The sequence below is a fragment of the Schistocerca serialis genome, chromosome 6, assembly GCF_023864345.2.
Source record: "Schistocerca serialis cubense isolate TAMUIC-IGC-003099 chromosome 6, iqSchSeri2.2, whole genome shotgun sequence".
Classification (NCBI taxonomy): domain Eukaryota; kingdom Metazoa; phylum Arthropoda; class Insecta; order Orthoptera; family Acrididae; genus Schistocerca; species Schistocerca serialis.
This window is the reverse complement of record NC_064643.1, coordinates 521,227,278-521,244,618: the sequence shown is the minus strand read 5'-3', so window position 1 is coordinate 521,244,618 and position 17,341 is coordinate 521,227,278. Positions and strand designations below refer to the sequence as shown.

Below are 17,341 nucleotides of genomic sequence, written 5' to 3'. Positions count from 1 at the left end.
GGACAGTGAGACCTAGGTTACTAGGTAACTGAGAATGTCTTTTGCGATTATGGCGACATGACAGGTACTAGACGTAGGGTATTGCGTAATTACGTAACGTGTTTGGCCGCAACCATCCTAACTGTCCGAATGTAGTGCTAACATGGTTAAATAGACAGCTGTTGCAGTTTTAACACCCAAAAGCTTTGATGGTTTATGATTACTTTCATCGTGGCCTGTTTCAAGCCCTCAGCCATTCCACTGACGGTCAAGAATTGGTTTCTCTATTGTTCCAACAATAATTTATGGCTTTGCTCATAATTACAGCTGCAGTCTCTCTATAATTCAGTTTCTCTCTCTCTCTCTCTCTCTCTCTCTCTCTCTCTGTGTGTGTGTGTGTGTGTGTGTGTGTGTGTGTGTGTGTGTGTTGTGTGTGTGTGTGTGTGCGTGTGCGTGTATGTGTGCCAGTCTATATGTGAATGAATCTGTGTTTATCATCTTAGAAGACACTGAATAGTGGTCTGTTTCTCGTGTAACTCCTTACCACTGACCATGCGGATACTTTCATCAGAAGATTGCGCACAGAGGTATACAGTCAAAAATGTCTTAGAGGGCAAAAACTGTAGCGGAAGACAGACATTGTAATACATCCTACAAATAGTTTGAAGACTTCTGGTGCAAGTGTTGCTCTTAGATTGAAATGGTTGGCGTAGGAGAGGAATTCGTGGTCACGCCAAACAGTCAAACAAAGCAAACCATGGAAAATTCACAAAAGACGCAGAACCGCATTCGTTTCTGAAGGATGGTGCAGAAGTGGTTGCCTCTCATTTGTGGAACCATGTCGTCGTTAGTTTTTACTGGTCCAGAGCAATCGCAGGAAACTTAAGTCAGAATATTCAAACAGGGATCTGATTTCCTCTCCTCCGGGATACGAGGTCAACATCCTAACAGTTATTCGGTAAGCTATTTTAGCAAATCTACCAGCAGGAAACAAGTGATGGCCAACGGCACACAAAGGAAAATCCCTGTAGTTGCTGCGGTCACGTGGGACACTACCGTTAGGTCTGATTCAGAATTCATACAGCAGCGTTACAGGACTGCAGTAGGAAAGGCGAGTGGTCGACTTCGATTTACTGGGAGAATTTTACGAAAGTCGGTTTCATCTCTAAAGGAGACCGCGTATAGAATACTGACGCGACCCATTCTTGGGTACTGCTCGAGTGTTTAGTATTCCTGCCGGGTCGGAATAAAATAAGGCTTCGAACCAATTCCGAGGCGTGCTGCTAGATTTGTTACTGATACGTTCAGTCAATATGTATGACCGAGGTGCTTTGTGAACTCAAATGGGAATCCCTGGAGGAAACGCACCGTTGTTGTCTCGAAACACTAATGAGAAAATTAGTGAACCGTGTCGAGATATAGCCATTAATGATGGGTAGCTTTTTTCTCTTTTTTCTGTCATTTCTTTCGCTTTCTTAGACTAAATATTCAAATCTTGGATGGTGTAGCATAACTGTGTTTGGCAATAACATTAAAACGTAATTTCTTTTTTTCTAATGGATAAATATGTTTTCTTATTATTACTTGAATGTGGACAGACTTTCCTTTCTTTTGTTCATTTTATCCTCATTCGTAACACTAACTGTGATCCCAAGAACATCTATGTAAACCGTAGACGTGAAAGCACTGAGGCCGATTTCGAGAGTGATAGTGGAGCAGCGATACACAACGAGGGAGTATTAGTGTGTCTGTGCGGTAATATAGCAAAAAAACAACTTACGAGAACAGTGTATCGTAGAACTTAATGACAGACAGTTGGGATTATCGTTGCAGTACGTAATGAATGTTGAAATGATCATGAACAGAAACATCGTACGGTTAGATTATTCGTAAATGGACTGTGTCTCAACCGGTGTTGACAATACTTATGGCGAGTAGTCATTATTTTTACTGCTACCTTGTGAGTGAAATTGTTTTTACATTTAACAGCGTCGTGAGATCCAAGGCTCCATAAAACTGTGTATTGCATCTTTTTAATAAAAGGCCGAGTGTTTGAAGCCGTAACTGTTGCGACGGACATAATTGCAATTGTGGTTCAGGTGCAAGAACGGTTTTACTGACTGTCGTTTAGCGAATAGGTGGTAATATGCAAACGTGACGAACTGTTATATCTCAGTTGTAAATCGTCATGGACAGTGTATAAAGCAGTGAAATGAGAACTATGTATGTATAACGAGTAATAAATTGTGCATATGGAAGCTGTGTGTTATCACCAACAGTTACGTCTGCTCTGCCACTGACCTGTTAAACGCTAGTGCGGTTGACTTTTGCAGCCTAAGCAAGACGACCATCAGCATACTTCACCGCGGAAATACGACAAACGGAGTTGCTGTAACAGCTTTATCTGCAACATCACAACCACCGCCGTCATCTCAACACGCCCCCACACCTTTCGAACAAATAAAACAAAAGCTGCATTGCATGCGCTCTCCCCAATTAAAGGCGAACACAGTTCATCAGTTCATATTATAAATCGCCTGTTTCATTATAAAACTGATTCCTTTTCTTTCCTTTTCTTTTATTTCCTTGCATTAATAAAATTGCTTGAAGTGAAATTTTAACTTTTATTATAACTTCGTTGATTCACCATTAGTTATAAGTATTTTTCTTTTACTTAAACTATTTCTTTTTCTTAAATTAAGGCTGCTGCAGCTGCATGTTTTTTGTGTGCCTGTTTGGGGGGAAGTGTTATTAAACGCATGTGCAGTGTTGTTTTTCAAACTTAATTGGCATTGTTTAATGTTTGATAAGGTCGCGTACGTAGATTGCGGAGTACGTCACTAGTCTCTGGGCACCGACCAATAAAATAAAGCTGATTCTTCGGTATTGGTCTCAGCTTTGCGACGAAGGCAAATTGAATGTGACAGCTGTCAAATTACGAAGGTGATGTTTACATCGTACCTCGAGTCCCGTTGCCACACTTTCACAAGTAAATTGCTTGGTTACTAGTGATTACATGGGTAAGTGAACAGATGTAATATCTAATTTTACAGTGTTTACGGGACCAGTAACACAATTGTGTGTGATTTGCATAATTTAGTGATTAAGTTGAACATATTCTTCACATTCGCACAATTAGGAAGTAAAACGGGTTCGTCTGGGGCGAAATAATCGGAAATTGCTCCGTTAGGCTATTTCTGAAAAAAAATTCGTATGATTACACCATCTGTAATCTCGCGAAGTAAACCCCTGAGGACCGTTTTCTCCACATCCAGAATCTGAAGCTGACGCAGAATGATTCCACTGCCGCTATCGTTCATTTCGCTTAGGGAACACGTAGATAAGAGGAGAGAAATTATGGCTCGTGCAGAGACACATAGACAGTCGTTTTTCTCTCGCTCTGTTTGCTGATGCAGCAGGAAGAGAAAAAGAGTAGTAGTGGTGCAACGTACGTTCAGCCATACACCATGCGGTGGTTTACGGAGTATGCATGTAAATGTTTAAAGTAAATTGACAGAGACGACAAGTTTACCGTATAACAATAAAGGAAAAAGTGAAATCTATTTGCTTCATCGGAATATTAGGGGGTAATAAATAGAATAATGAATTTGTTTACAAGATCTTAAGAGCTGAAAAGAAACTGATGTAATTCACCTCTTTGAACATCATATACACATCAAAAATGTTTTTCATCACCTCGGTGCCTAAAGTCCCGGAATCTGTACAGAAAATTGGAATAGAGATCACCCTTTTTATGGCTCATGATAACCACACATTGTATGTTGTACTACAATACAGCAAGAGCTTCAGAGGTGGTGGTCCAGACTGCTATACACACCTATACCTCTAATACCCAGTAGCACGTTCTCTTGCACTGATCCATGCCAGTATTCGTCGAGGTATACTATCCACAAGTTCACCGAGGCACTGTCGGTCCAAATCCCGACAGGTGTTGGTGGGTCACGTCATCCATAAACAGCCCTTTTCAAACTGTCCCAGGCATGTTTGATCGGGTTCGTGTCTGGAGAACATGCTGGCCACTCTAGTCGACCGATGTCGTTATCTTGAAGAAAGTCATTCACAAGATGTGCAAGATGGAGGCGCGAATGGTATTCCATGAAGACGAATGACTCTCCAATATGCTGCCTACATGGTTGCACTATCGGTCCCAGGATGGCATTCACGTATCCTACACCCGTTACGGTGCCTTCCATGACCACCAGCGGCGTACGTCGGCCCCGCATAATGCCACCCCAAAACAGCAGGGAACCTCCACCTCGCTGCACTGGCTGGACAGTGTGTCTAAGGCATTCTGCCTGACTGGGTTGCCTCCTAACATGTCTCCACTGATTGTCTGGTTGAAGGCATTGGCGACACACATCCATGAAAAGGATGCCAATCCTGAGCGGTCCATTCGGCATGTTGTGAGGCCTATCTCTACCGCGCTGCATAGTGTCGTAGTTGCAAAGATGGACCTCGCCATGGACGTTGGGAGTAAAGTTGCGCATCATTCAGCCCATTGCGCACAGTTTGAGTCGTAACATGACGTCCTGTGGCTGCACAGCATTATTCAACATGGCAGTGTTGCTGTGAGGGTTCCTCCGACCCATAATCCGTAGGCAGCGGTCGTCCACTGCAGTAGTAGCCCTTGGGCGGCCTGAGCGAGGCTTGTCATGGACAGTTTCTCTGTATCTCCTCCATGTCCGAACAACATCGCTTTGGTTCACTCCGAGACCCCTGGGCACTTCCCTTATTGAGAGATCTTACTGGCACGAAGTAACAATGCGGATGCGATCGAACCGCGGTATTGACCGTGTAGGAGTGGTTGAGCTACAGACAACACGAGTCGTGTACCTCCTTCCTGGTGGAATGACTGGAACTGAATGGTTGTCGGTGCCCCTCCTTCTGCTAGGCGCTGCTCCTGCATAGTTGTTTACATCTTTTGACGAGTTTGAATAGTCAAAGGGACTGCGTGTGTGATACAATATCCACATTCAACGTCTATCTTCAGGAGTTCTGGGAACTGGGATGATGCAAAACTTTATTTGATGTTTGTATAACCACAGGTACAGGAAATCTTAACGGAAGTTGTTATAAGAGGGCCGCATATTTATGTTGATCCAATACGGATAAAGGAGGAGTTGTCACATTCATAAATAAAAGGATATGCATACAAAAATGTAGAAGTAGGGAAATTCTGTATAGATCACGATATTTGCAAATGTAACATCTGTCTTTCTTCCAATATCGACGTTCCCACTATGTAACTGAGGAGTTTTCATGAAGGATTTTTCTGGATTATTGTGCTTACAGTCAAACAGATAGAACGGATGTCAATTTGTGTTGATAGTAATGTATGTTTCTTGAATGAATCTGACGTGCTTTTGGCCACTTATAATTTGCTTTCAGTCATAAATTTCCCTACCCGATGTAAAATCCTCTCCCTTTCTTACTAAGCCTCCAGTTTAGATCATTAGCGCGTAGAGGATGGTATAGGAGGCGTAAGACATGACTGGGCGTGCTTTTCCATCCGGGATTTGAGGGAAAAACAACCCATCCTTGGATTATCTTAGTGAGTCGTCACGTAAGGTTTCCTGGTACTTGTTTAGCTGGAAAGCTGCCGTAGTTGATGTCCGTCGCAGAAACAGTATCAGCGCCATCAGAGTCTCTGGAAAGTGTAATTTTGTACCCTGCAATTTTCAAGTGATAAAGAGGGAAGCTATATTGCTTGAAACAAGATACGTGGATGTCCTTAACGTGTGTTTATTTATGAAGGCATTGTAATCTCATAGTAAATTAAGCAATATATTACCTATTAACTCTAAACTAGCTATTTCTGGTGAGCATAGTCTAACGACAGAACTACAACGTGATTACAATTGAAGTTAAACTTTCAAACCACTGTAAGAATAACACCACTGGTCAGAAGGTCAGAATGACGTGATCTGCAACGGGATATTATCGGAGAAGGGGGAAAACGTATGGCAGAATAAAAATAAATAGTTCCAAAATGTAGCAATGGATGGCGCTGTAAGCATCAAAATTTAATAGTGGTCGACTACAAATGACAAATGAATCATACAACAATGACTGAGGTGTACGTTTGACGTCAAACAAAATGTACTACTCAGTGTGCATGAGTGTACAGGTGTGATACTGTTAGTTACATAAGTCTATCCACCACGGCGAGTTCACATCACATCGGATGGTAGAAATCGGTTTTTAAGTTACTGAGGCCAAATACGGCATAAAGAACATCAATCACATCGGTTTTCAATTGTCCTGAGGCCCAAACGACATAAAAAGCAATAATCAAAATTTAATCGGATTATTAATCGGATTATTAATTTCCGTGTGACTGGAAGAAAACATGTTCAGTATGCTGTCCACCGTTTTCTGCAACAAGCGGAAATCGACAAACAGCATGTTCCACATCTGAGCGAAATGTTTCATGGTTGACGTTCAGAATGTGTTGCGCAATGCTTGCCTTCAATACAGCTAAGTTTTCAGGATTAAGATCAGGTGTTCGGGACGGCCAGGCTGTAGGAAAATGGTGGCTGATAATTCTAGCATTTCGGATACGCAATTCAGCAGCTGCTTAACTGAATTTGCAACGTGTGGAGGTGCACCATCTTGCACAAAATTATCCCACCCACACATTCACGCTGTTGGAGAGCTGGACTGACGTTGTTGCGCAAAAGACACTCTTAGCGCTTACCAGTGACGGTACAGCTAGCAGGACCGGAAACACTTGACTCTTCGAAAAAATATGGCCCTATGACAAATGATGTCGTAAACCTATACCATACAGTGATCTTTTCAGTACTGGTTGTTTTACGTGTGGACTTTTCGTTGCCCATATTTTACAGTTCTGTGTAATGACATATCCTTTCAGATGGAAGTGAGCTTCGTCTGTCCACAAAATCCTCCATGTCCAATCATTGTCCACTTTCATGCGAGCATGAAATTCTAAAGCAAAGATCTCTCCGGCAGGTCAACTTGAAGCAACTCGTGCACATGTGTAATTTTGAATGGATAGCAAAGAAGGATGTTTCGTAGGATTTTACGCACCGTGCCCACGTACATCTCCAATGTTCGGGCAATTCTCCGTGCACTACAAGTTTACACACTACCACTCGTCTCCTCCTGCATTGCTGTGCTCACTGCTTCCACTGACATCGAATCAATTCGTTTCCTCCCTCTAGCAGTTTGCACACCAAAAGAACACGTCTTTTCGAATTTACAGATCATTTTCTCCAGACCCACGGGAATCATCGAACCAACGCCCTTTTTCAAATCCTTCAGTGTTCGGAACTTCTGCAGAGCGAAGTGGGCACAGTCATCACTCTTGCAATACAGCGCGATCCTCCATTGAGACAGTCATGGCGAACGTCGCAGACGCGAAAGGAGGAAAAGCCGTATACCCGGAGTGTTTATACGAACTTCATTAGATCGTGCGCATGACAGGTCTTTCATTTACGTATTCTGGCACATACAGCGGCCTTCGATTGATTGATTTTCACCCTATTTTTTGCTTCTGACATACGTTTTCCCCTTTCTCCGATAATATTCCGTTGCAATTCGACGTCTTTCTGACCAGTGGTGTTATTTCTACAGCTTTTTGAAAGTTTAGCTTTAATTATAACCACCCTGTATATCGAAACGCATCCTATCCGCGACTGACGAGTGTGCCTCACAGTCGAGATCTCGCAATCGTGAAACATCACAGGTGTTCGTAAACTTCGTTATCTCAAATTTTATTCATCTGTTTATTAAAATGACAGCTGCTTCGTAGTACCGTTATAAGGAAGTGTTTAAGACCAGTAGGCTTCTCCTAATATCTGTATTGGTATATATTTATTAAACAAAATTAGTTGCTTCTCGCCAGAAAGGGTGTAGTTTCCCTGCGTATCGTGCGATGGAGCAACTGTCCTCGCAGTAAGACACAGGGTCTCACCCCGCCGCTTACCGGCAACTACAGTGTTCCAGTGTTTACTTCAGCCAGTGTGGGAACTGGAAATTTACTGCCTTCTATGCGTTCTGCCTAGCTATCTAAGTTTATTGAATGCCACAGGTATCTGTAGACCCGATATAAAATGTAAATCTGTAGCATAAGGAAATAAAATGTAATCTTAAAATAAGTTGTTAATGTATTCATTCAACAAGCATCGACACATGTCCATCAGGTGCTAAGTGGGCGCTATTAGTCATATTTTATAACTTAGCTCACTCTACAGCTCAGAACCAGCCTAAGAAAGTAGTAAGGCTGATTAATGATAAAACTAATAAAGATTTTAAAGAACGTTCAAAAATTGTTTACTGGGCTGATGTTTACATTCAGCGGAGAACCAACTGAAAGTTTGACGTATTTATTAATTAGCTTGTTCCATTTTCCAAAGCAATTTTTCTAAAAATATGACTAAATTAATAATGTGAGGTCACTGAAAAAACTTCTGATCGCTACGAGTGTCAGAGTCTCTTTACAACGACAAAAGGTCTTGTTGCCAGAACAAGGAACGAGACGGAATTACTTTCTTATTATAAAAATGATTCAAATGGCTCTAAGCATTATGGGACTCAACATCTGAGGTCATCAGTGCCCTAGACTTAGAACTACTTAAACCTGACTAACCTAAGGACATCACACACATCCATGCCCAAGGGAGGATACGAATTTGCGACTGTAGCAGCAGCGGGGTTCCGGACTGATGCGCTCAGAACCGCTCGGCCACATCGGCCGTCTTTCTTATTATAAATGGCATTACAAAATATTAACAAAAGTCGAAAAATAAATCGAGGAGTTTGCGCTACTTGTCTGAAAATGACAGCTCATAAAATGAAATAAAATGAACACGGAATATGTACAGGGTGTACATAAAGTCCGGGAACACTTTCAATTATTTATTGCACAAGAGCGAAACATTGTACAGATATAATACGTATGTCATTTTGAAGAGAAACCCTAAAAGTTATTTTTTCATGTGTACAGCCACAGCATAGTTTGGAAATTTGCCGATAGTCGGCACTAGACGCAAACATGGCGAGTTCGGGTGCGGAGCGAGCTGTTTCATGAAATGGCCTCCCCGATCACCAGATCTCACTCCCTGTGACTTTTTTTTTATGGGGACACATTAAACTCCAGTGCGAGGCCTTCAGGGGCAGGCAACCTGTTAGTAGAACCCGCCTGGATAGGGTCATGGACTTCATGACATTAACATTCAGATCCATCGTGGCATCCACGTGAACCAAGCCGAAGAAGAGGCTGTAGACTGTCATAATGTTGGCAGGGCGGTGACATTGTTCAGCGTACAGCGTAATGTAATGTGTTTGGAGGACAGACCAGATATCTCGTTGTGTATCAAAACGCTGCCCATCACCAGTCGTAAGAACATTAATAAAATTCCTCCGATTGTGGCGTCGTTCCGCTATGATGTATAGATGGTTGCTCTTACACTAACCTATCGTGTGTGCGCACCCAAACCATAGTTCCTTCAAGGTTTAGGCGAAAGGGGGACGTGAGCTCTGCCTGGGCACGATTTACCAACGCCTGGTGCTCTGGCGAATAAGGCATCATAGTTCATTCCCGGAGATTGGTGAAATAGACTTCCTGAGTCCGTCGCCGCCACGCCCCAACCTCCCTTCGGTAACGAATCAAGGTCTTGTGGAGAGCAGGCTTTGCTCTGAACATCCACCACGACAGGGCAGACTGTTAGGCATCACGGCCTCGACGACAAGCTGCCCAACTGGGCTCGATGAGCTGCCGGCCGTCGGGTGAAGTACGGTGGATCATGTTCAGTTTCCATGGTTTATGCCCACGCTACACCCTTTCGCGTCAGAGATTGATGGCTTCAATGGTCAGAGAACGCAGTTGACACACTTCAGCAGCCTGCACCCCACTGATAATATCGCGGGAGGTGTAAACACGATAGAGTCGACTGGAAGAATGGCTAGTGAAATGCGTAAACCCAGGAAGATCGCCATGAACATGCACCCAAGAATCTACTGGGCTGAGGTGCTGGAGAATTGTCGCTAGCGCCGCGGAGCCTGGCTGCAGTTGAAATCACACCGCGTGATCAATGCATCCTGCCGGCCCAGGAAGAGAGGCGTGACTGCCTCTGAGAATAAGGTGGAACGTTTACGGCGCCGACCAGAAACAGACTGCGCATAGAGATTGACGATCCTGACGCCATTAAACATGAGAGACATACCTCTGGCATCAGGGAGACAGGCAACAGCATCAGCGAGGATACCGCCATAAGAGGATCGGCACCCCACTACCTGTATGGGTAGCATGAGAAACGAGTGCTGTACAACCAAGGAGAACAGGAAGTTGCAACATACACCTCCTGAAGGAGAGATATGTCAACGTCCGCGGTATACAGCATGTCATGGAGTAAAGCCAGTTTGTGGCATACGTGAATAGTGTTGACATTGACAGTGGCTAGGCAATAAGTCTGGGAAGGAGCCATCGGCACGAGGACAGGCGATTCAAACACGGGACAAGCACAGGGAACTCCCTGTTAGGCCCCCACGGGAGGGCACATCACTGTGACTGGGAGGGGGCCGACCCACCAACGGCGGTCCATCGTTCTGTACACCTCCAGAATGCCCATCCTCAGCGTCGACATCGACACCGTCCGCCCAGGAGACAGACTTGTCGATGGATAGGTTCAGTGGAACATTATCAGAGGTGCGCTCACAGGTAGCGTCAGACACAGAAAGAGAGGCGGCCGCATCAGACGCAGGTGGGGGAAGGTCGGTGTCCAGAGCTGGAACCTGACTGGGGAGGCAGGCAGGGACTTCGCGTCGTTAGGTGTCAGGGCGTCAGAGGACAGCGCACCATCAATAACAGGGTCGTCATCGCGTGCAGACTTCCGATGGAAGCAGTCATCAGAAGGGGTTCGACGTTGTCTCTTGCATTTCCTCGGGGACCCTTACTTCCTAACATAATGTTTCGTGTCGGATAGAGGGCGGCTGTGATCCGACATGTGGGCAGATGGCAGAAAGGCGGAGGTAGGTATTGCTCCGTGATCAACCACCAAGGGTCGGGACAGACAGTTTGAGCCTGCTGACGGTCGTCGTTCATTCGTATTGCCTCCGGCAGGGGTGTAGGAGACACATGTGAAACGTCCATCGCGTCGGCGAGAAGAGTCGACACCGGTTCCGACTGATTCAGAGGATGGCGTTGCAGGCAGCAGAGCGGCAGAAGTGTAAGACAGAGGTAACACAGTGGGCAGTGCAGGAGGAGCGACGTCTCCGATCGGAGACACTCAGAACGGGCATGGCCTTCCTGGCCACAGCCTGTACAGGTGCGCGGCTGGCCATCGTACATGACGACAGCCCTGCAGCCGGCAATAACCAAGTAGGAAGGCACGTGTTTCCGCAGTTCAATTTTTATCTGACGGATGTAATTATGGACACGGTACGTTTCGAACGTCTTCCACGTTTCTGCCACATCGTCCGACGGTACTTCAAATGGGTATTTGGAAATCCGCAACGTTCAGAGGCCAAAACCAGCGTGATCAACCACTACAGTCCCTGTATGTCCGTCAGAGTATCAAAACTTGAGATGGTTAGCACCGCGCCGCACAACATCCGCGCACAGCTCGTCATTCACCAGCTTTATGTACACAATAGTCCTGAGGATTGTAAAATGAACGCCGACCTTTGTGACCGAGCGGTTCTAGGCGCTTCATTCCGGAACCGCGCTGCTGCCACGGTCGCAGGTTCGAATCCTCCCTCGGGCATGGACGTGTATGATGTCCTTAGGTTAATTGGGTTTAAGTAGTTCTAAGTCTATGAGACTGATGACCTCAGATGTTAAGTCCCATAGTGCTCAGAGCCACTTGAACCATTTGAAAAATGTATTCTGAGAGCGTCTTGTGGCGGGAGACGCATTTCATCCCGTATAAAACGTTAGACTTCATACTCCTTCGGCTGTTCGTGGTCTAATGGAAAAGTTAATTTGGTTGTTGCTTGGCGGTAAGAAAACGTCGTGATGATCAATGAAGTAGGGTATGCAGCTCGTGGTCTCGCGATCGCGTTCTCGCTTCTCGAGCACGGGGTCCCGGGTTCCATTCCGGTGGGATCAGGGATTTTCACCTGTCTCGAGATGATTGGGTGATTGTGTTATCCTCATCATTTCATCATCATTCATAAAAGTGGCGAGACGAGACTGAGCAAAGTTTGGGAATTTGTAATGGTGCTGATAACCACCCAGTTGAGCGCCCCACGAACCAAACATCATCACCATTAATGAAGTCGGACTCTCAGACAAGCCGTTACGCGGAAGTAAACAAACGCGCGCTCGTTCGCAAACAGCACAACAAGCGAGTTGCAAACAAGGCGTGCGCGCCTCACCACAGCCTAAGACCGGCTGAACCACTTGACCACCATGAACTCTAACTTACGGCATCGACGCACAGATACATCCGATAGATATTAGACGCGTAAAAGTTGTCTTGCGATTTTCTCCAAATTGCCACTGTAGAACTACTTGCACATTATGTTGTTATTATGGCCTTAAAAGTGTACAAAGTTTGAACTAAATCCGTGATCCCAGCGTCGTGGCTTTCCCTCGTTAATTATACCAGGCGCTTCAGATAATACCTCACGATGTCTAATTAAAATTTCGCGAAGCTGTTCTGTCTGTCTAGTCAGTTCCCGGAGACCTAGCTTATCATTGTGAGCCATGCCGCAGTATCGGCCTTGCTACCTCCCCGGCTACCTCCCTGGCTACCTCCCCGGCTAAATAGGTTTCTCTATATGGCCGTGTACCTAAAGTCCTAATCTGTGGCAAAAAGGCATCTTCTCCGAGGAATAAAGCAAAACCGAGGGAAGTAGGTGGAGTTATAACCGAACCGCCACTGGTCAGAATTTTAGCAATGACGATTACAAACAAAGTTCGGTTAAGTTTATATATTTTATTACGTAATTTAGTTATTAATCAACAGTAGGTAATGGAACATTTGGAAAGAAAAGTTTTCAAAGTATGTCATTAATGAAAATAGCCAATGGTCGCCAGATCCTCAACGGAACAAGAATAATTAAATTGTAACTGAACCTCATACTAGTAAGCAACTTTACGTAACCCTAGTTATTGGCATCATAACGTAGGAACAGTACCTAACGCACACTTTCAAGTACTTCATACCACACATGTCACAGTAGTCACCGAGCGAGGTGGCGCAGTGGTTAGCACACTGGACTCGCAATCGGGAGGACGACGGTTCAATCCTGATTTAGGTTTTCCGTGATTTCCCTACATCACTCCAGGCAAATTCCAGAATGGCTCCTTTCAATGGGCACGGTCGATTTCCTTCCCCAATCCGATGAGACCGATGACCTCGCTGTTTGGTCTCTTCTCCCAAACAACCCCGGACCCAAACCAACAGTAGTCAAATAATGATACAACAGCAAACACATACAACACATTATATTAATTTTCAAGGGTCAATCAAGGTAAGATTGTTTACTGGCTGTGGTTCAAAAATGGTTCAAATGGCTCTCAGCACTATGGGACTTAACATCTATGGTCATCAGTCCCCTAGAACTTAGAACTACTTAAACCTAAATAACCTAAGGAGGTCACACAACACCCAGTCATCACGAGGCAGAGAAAATCCCTGACTCCGCCGCGAATCGAGCCCGGGAACCCGGGCACGGGAAGCGAGAACGCTACCGCACGACCACCAGCTGCGGACGCTGACAGTGGACGTAAACGTTTTGTTACTTTACTCACCGTAATACTGACTGCCGTAATTGTAGCAAGCAGATAGATTGTTTGAATTAACACATTGGTAAGGACTGGTAATTATCTACCAGTTACTCTAATATTTCTTTGTAGTGAAAGTTATAAATTATGCCTCAAGCTATAAATTAGAACTGTGCTTTGGCAATGAAATTCAGTGTCCAACTTACGTGAAGTTTTACTTCCAATTTTTTATTATGAGAGTTACTCTATTTTTGGCAAATAAATTAATACTGGCTTTTGTCCCATTCTGTTTCTGACATTATTCATGCTACAGCCAGAGATTTTTCATTATTAACGTAACTGTCCAAAAGTTGGATAAATTATCTTTTGATAATCTAGTTAATTAATATTCACTTCATTTTCTGATTATCTCGGTTCATACAAAGGGATAGGATGGATGCAACTTGGATGATGACTTAGGAAAACTATGTACGTGACAATATCCATGTAAACAATGTTATTCAAGCAATAAAATTCCAGTTACGCTTCAGCCTATTACACTTCTACATCTACATCTACATCTATACTCCGCGAGCCACCTTGCGGTGTGTGGCGGAGGGTACTTATTGTACCACTATCTGATCCCCCCTTCCCTGTTCCATTCACGAATTGTGCGTGGGAAGAACGACTGCTTGTAAGTCTCCGTATTTGCTCTAATTTCTCGGATCTTTTCGTTGTGATCATTACGCGAGATATATGTGGGCGGTAGTAATATGTTGCCCATCTCTTCCCGGAATGTGCTCTCTCGTAATTTCGATAATAAACCTCTCCGTATTGCGTAACGCCTTTCTTGAAGTGTCCGCCACTGGAGCTTGTTCAGCATCTCCGTAACGCTCTCGCGCTGACTAAATGTCCCCATGATGAATCGCGCTGCTTTTCGCTGGATCATGTCTATCTCTTCTATTAATCCAACCTGGTAAGGGTCCCATACTGATGAGCAATACTCAAGAATCGGACGAACAAGCGTTTTGTGAGCTACTTCTTTCGTCGATGAGTCACGTTTTCTTAGAATTCTTCCTATGAATCTCAACCTGGCGCCTGCTTTTCCCACTATTTGTTTTATGTGATCATTCCACTTCAGATCGCTCCGGATAGTAACTCCTAAGTATTTTACGGTCGTTACCGCTTCCAATGATTTACCACCTATGGCATAATCGTACTGGAATGGATTTCTGCCCCTATGTATGCGCATTATATTACATTTATCTACGTTTAGGGAAAGCTGACAGCTGTCGCACCATGCATTAATCCTCTGCAGGTCCTCCTGGAGTACGTACGAGTCTTCTGATGTTGCTACTTTCTTGTAGACAACCGTGCCATCTGCAAATAGCCTCACGGAGCTACCGATGTTGTCAACTAAGTCATTTATGTATATTGTAAACAATAAAGGTCCTATCACGCTTCCCTGCGGTACTCCCGAAATTACCTCTACATCTGCAGATTTTGAACCGTTAAGAATGACATGTTGTGTTCTTTCTTCTAGGAAATCCTTCTAGTTATAAAATGTCTAGATCTTACTTCACTTTATGATGCCGTTGGTTTGTCGAGTGGCTTCATTTAGCGGTAAAACGGGCCACAGGTTGATCTTCTTGCCATCCCACAGTCCTCTTGATGTTTTGTGAAATACTCTTGCTACATTTGTGCTGTGCCCAATAAATGCCCATATTAAACATCCACCAAAGCAACTATCTATCAGTTTTCACTGCTCCGCACTACGGAAACAGACATTTTATCTCCGCACTTTTGCATAGCCCCTCCAGTGAATACACACAACAAACGACACAAATCGCCTCCTCGCGACTTCGAACTGGTGCTTTTTTGGCGCGCTCGCACGCCCAGCGATAATGCATTTACAATTTATTACACTCTTTGACAATAGCTTTTCACTGAATAGGCCAGCGTGTCTACTTACAAATTGTTAACATTCCACGCGCATTCTCTTTCTTAAATAACAAATAGCATTTGTAACTTGACAACATATTTACAAGAATAATATTCAGCACAACTAATAAAACAAACTTCGCAAAACACTTAGAAAATTTATGATTATACAAGGTGAGCGACTGGTCTATACAGGGTGGTCCATTGATCGTGACCAGGCCAAATATCTCACAAAATAAGGGTCAAACGAAGAAACTACAAAGACGGAAAACTTGTCTAGCTTGAAGGGGGAAACCAGATGGTGCTATGGTTGGCCCGCTATATGGCGCTGCCATAGGTCAAACGGATATCAAGTGCGTTTTTTTAAATAGAAACCCCCATTTTTTATTGCATGTTCGTGTAGTACGTAAAGAAATATGAATATTTTAGTTCGACCACTTTTTTCGCTTTGTGATAGATGGCGCTGTAGTAGTCACAAACATACATACGGCTGACAATTTTACACGAACAGTTGGTAACAGGTAGGTTTCTTAAATTAAAATACAGAACGTAGGTACGTTTGAACATTTTATTTCGGTGGTTCCAATGTGATACATGTACCTTTGTGAACTTATTATTTCTGAGAACGCATGCTGTTACAGCATGATTACTTGTAAATACCACATTAATGCAATAAATGCTCAAAATGATGTCCGTCAACCTTAATGCATTTTCCAATACGTGTAACGACATTCCTCTCAACAGCGATTAGTTCGACTTCCTTAATGTTCCGCATGCATTGACACTGTGCTGACGCATGTTGTCAGGCGTTGTCGGTGGATCACGATAGCAAATATCCTTCAACTTTTCCCACAGAAAGAAATCCGGGGACGTCAGATCCGGTGAACGTGCGGGCCATGGTATGGTGCTTCGACGACCAATCCACCTGTCATGAAATATGCTATTCAATATCGCTTCCACCGCACGTGAGCTATGTGCCGGGCATCCATTATGCTGGAAGTACATCGCCATTCTGTCATGCAGTGAAACATCTTGTAGTAACATCGGTAGAACATTACGTAGGAAATCAGCATACATTGCACCATTTAGATTGCCATTGATAAAATGGGGGCCAATTATCATTCCTCCCGTAATGCACCACCATACATTAACCCGCCAAGGTCGCTGATGTTCCACTTGTCGCAGCCATCGTGGATTTTCCGTTGCCCAATAGTGCATATTATGCCGGTTTACGTTACCGCTATCGGTTAATGACGCTTCGTCGCTAAATAGAACGCGTGCAAAAATTTGGCGTCGTCCCGTAATTTCTCTTGTGCCCAGTGGCAGAACTGTACATGACGTTCAAAGTCGTCGCCATGCAATTCCTGGTGCATAAAAATATGGTACCGGCGCAATCGACGTTGATGTAGCATTCGGAACACCGATGTTTTTGAGATTCCCGATTCTCGCGCAATTTGTCTGCTACTGATGTGCGGATTGGCCGCGACAGCAGCTAAAACACCTACTCGGGCATCATCATTTGTTGCAGGTCTTGGTTGACGTTTCACATGTCTCTGAACACTTCCTGTTTCCTTAAATAACGTAACTATCCGGCGAACGGTCCGGACACTTGGATGATGTCGTCCAGGATACCGAGCAGCATACATAGCACACGCCCGCTGGTCATTTTGATCACAATAGCCATACAACATCACGATATCGACCCTTTTCCGCAATTGGTAAACGGTC

The 17,341-nt window shown here is 44.2% G+C and overlaps 1 protein-coding gene across 1 annotated transcript in view; it reads right to left on the bottom strand.

Moving 5' to 3' along the window:
* Positions 1 to 17,341, bottom strand: part of LOC126484957 (uncharacterized) — a 299,272-nt gene that overhangs the window by 219,053 nt on the left and 62,878 nt on the right. The window lies entirely within an intron of this gene.